Source organism: Tachyglossus aculeatus, chromosome 12, assembly GCF_015852505.1.
Source record: "Tachyglossus aculeatus isolate mTacAcu1 chromosome 12, mTacAcu1.pri, whole genome shotgun sequence".
NCBI lineage: Eukaryota > Metazoa > Chordata > Mammalia > Monotremata > Tachyglossidae > Tachyglossus > Tachyglossus aculeatus.
In genome coordinates, this window is record NC_052077.1 from 27,592,159 (window position 1) to 27,595,594 (window position 3,436).

The 3,436-nt window shown below is 40.9% G+C and overlaps 1 non-coding gene across 1 annotated transcript; it reads right to left on the bottom strand.

Moving 5' to 3' along the window:
* Positions 1–3,298: 3,298 nt before the first annotated feature.
* On the bottom strand, positions 3,299–3,436 carry LOC119935944. The gene has a single exon (XR_005453542.1). It is a non-coding gene; the product is annotated as a small nucleolar RNA SNORA7 (small nucleolar RNA).

Consider the following 3,436-nt stretch of genomic DNA (forward strand, 5'->3'; position numbering starts at 1 on the left):
CATTCTCTATTGTCTCCCAAGAGCTCAGTGCCAAGTAAGCAATCAAATACCATTGATTGATTCTGGATGTTCCCCAACATGAAGTACATTGATAAGCACTTAGTAGGTGCAAAGGTGAAAGGTTTCCTCTGAGAACAAGGTGCTAGTGTCATCGATAATTTTCAAGTTCAAATTCAGTTGTCTAATTGGTTGAAGTCTCTTGTACAGTAAATTGGCATTACAGCACAAAGTGACTTCTCTCTTTTAAAACACATCACTGGGCTGAAGAAGCTATTAGAATTGAATGCAAATGCCTCATAAATTGAAGAACCACAATTGGAGCTGTTACATTAATGAAAGTGAGATTATCCTAGAAATGAATCATACAGGCATAAACTCATAATACACAGTGGAATCCATTAGGATGTCAATGGAAGTGATGTGATGATATCAATGAAAGTGAGATTTATCTTAATGGAGTCTGTGTGTGAGTGGGAGTTGTCGCAGTGTCTTAGAAATGAGGAGAGTATTAAAAATCCAGAACCCCACCAAAAGACCTAATGGATTTTTTTTTAAGTTGATCATAATGATTGCATGTCATCAATTATTCTATAAATTTGTTTACTTGGAATATTGCTAAAAGAGAGATCTGACACCATGGAAAAGTCCCTGCTTCGTACTAGAAACATGTCTTTAAGGTGTCCTGTTAAGGGTTGTTTCATCTCTGTTTATGGCATCTTCTCTGGGAGGTTGAAGCTCTCTTCCAGCTATTCCTTTGGGTTGGGAATACTTACTTCATGAAGGTAAAGTTTCTGTCATACTTCTTATAAGCTAGTTGTGAGCAGGGAATGTGTTTACCAACTCTATTTCATTGTAGTCTAATAATAATAATAATAATAATAGTGGCATTTATTAAGCGCTTAATATGTACAAAGCACTGTTCTAAGCGCTGGGGAGGTTACAAGGTGATCAGGTTGTCCCACGGTGGGCTGACAGTCTTAATCCTCATTTTACAGATGAGGTAACTGAGGCACAGAGAAGTGAAGTGACTTGCCCGAAGTCACACAGCTGACAATTGTCAGAGCCGGGATTTGAACCCTTGACCTCTGACTCCAAAGCCTGTGCTCTTTCCACTGAGCTACGCTGCTTCTCTACCAAATATTTAGTACAGTGCTCTGCACATAGTAAGGGTTGTGGAAGCAGCATGGTGTAGCGGGAGTCAGAAGGTCATGGGTTCTAATTCTGGCTCTAACACTTGTCTGCTGTGTCACCTTGGCTAAGTCACTTCACTTATCTGTGCCTCAGTTACCCCATTTGTAAAATGGGGATGTGAGACTGAGCCCAACATGGGACAGGTACTGTGTCCAGCCTGATTTGCATGTATTAACCTCAGTGTTCTGTACAGTACCTTGCACACAGTGCTTAAAAATACCATTATTACTACTATCATCATTATTATTAATAAATACAACTGATTGATTCCAGATGTTCCCCAAGCATAAAATACATCATTATACACCTAGCAGTTGCTCATTAAATTCTTTCAGCAGTTGATAATAATCCAGGAGGAATGCCAATTACTCTGCAGTTAAGGAATCTTTTGTATACTGTATTCACTTGCGTTACTGACCTAATTTTGCATTACTTTTTCAACGTGTAAACAGGGAAAGGGCTATTAACTGGCACTACTGAACTCTTTCTCTTTTATCGGTGCAAGAATTGGAAACCAATAACTAGCATTTTTTGAGAGCACCATGCTAAACCCAAGGAAGAATATAACCTCAAGTAGCTTATAATCTAATATTGAAGACAGATTCAAAATTATTTAGAAAGAAGGGAATCAATCAGTGAATTAATGGTATGTATTAAGCACTTAATCTGTGCAGAGCATTGTACTAAGCACTTGGGAGAGTACAATGCAACAGAATTAACAGACATGCTCCCTTCCCACAAAAAGTTTACAAACTGTGAGGGGAGAGAGAAAAGAGATCTAATTAGAGCAAGAGAATGGAAATATGGATAAGTGCTCCAGTGATAGAGTGTGTACATTGATGTATGCAAGAATTCTTTGGGCATTATTCGTTCGTGACATGGGGACCACAAAATTAATTTGGGAATGCTTCCTGTTGGGGGTGGGATTAGAAGGAATTTGAAGAGGGAGGAGAGCTGAAGGGGTTGAGAGAGGGAGTGGTGAGATCGAGACAGTAAAACCTTAACGTGGGAGTAGCTTAGACAGTGGAGTGGAGAAAGGAGAAGGATAAAAGTTGGTAGAGAGACTTGAACCTAGTGGTTTGGAGCTTTTACTTGACGCATAAATCGGATAGCCATTGGAATATTTTAAAGAGGGAAGAGATTTGAGCAAAACAACATTTTAGGAAGATGTTCGAGTGTAGTATTTGTAGAAGAGGGGAGAGGTTGGAGGCAGGTAGACTACTGAGTCGAATTCTAATCAGGAGAAAAGAACTTGAACTAGGATGGTGGACACTAAAGTGGAAAGGAGAAGCAACGTGGCTCAGAGGAAAGAACATGAGCTTTGGAGTCAGAGGTCATGGGTTCAAATCTTGGCTCTGCCACTTGTCAGCTGTGTGACTTTGGGCAAGTCACAACTTCTCTGTGCCTCAGTTCCTTCATCTGTAAAATGGGGATTAAGACTGTGAACCCCAGGTGGGACAACCTGATCACCTTGTAGCCTCCCCAATGCTTAGAACAGTACTTTACACATAGTAAGCACTTAATAAATGCCATTATTATTATTATTAAAGGAGGATCTGAGGGATTTAGTGACAGAATGACTGTGAGCATTAGAAGATAGTGAGAAATGAAAGGTGACCGTAGGGTTATGAACTCTGGAACAGGAATGACTGTAGTGCCACACACAGAGGTAACAAGGAGGAGTTAGGAGAAGGAGTGGATTTAAGAGGGAAGATGGTATCAGTTTTATATTTGTTAAATTTAAAGTTCAAGATAGGAGCAATTTAAGGAGTCGAGTAAATGCAAATTTTTATTACCTTATAGAAGCCAGGGGCAATGAGGTGAATTTAGGAGACATCCACAAGAGAGGAGGCAACTGAAACTACGCAAGTGAATGACCTCCACTAAAGAGTCAGCATTGTTGTTGTCTTATGCTGTCACATCATGTCCGACCCATAGCAATGCCATGGACGCGTCTCTCCCAGAACGTCCCACGTCCATCTGAAATTGTTCTGGTTTTCATGGTAAAAATACGGAAGAGGTTTACCACTGCCTCCTTCCGTGCAGTAAACGAGTCTTTGCCCTGACTCTGTTCCATGCTGCTGCTGCCCAGCACAGGTGAGTTTTGCCTTGTAGCAGATTGCCTTCCACTCTCTAGCCACTGCCCAAGTGAGGAATGGAATGGATAGGCCTCTGCTTGACTCTCCCTCCTGTAGTCGAGACTGGTAGAGTACTGGAAATTCTCCAGGTTTGACCCCGAGAGGGT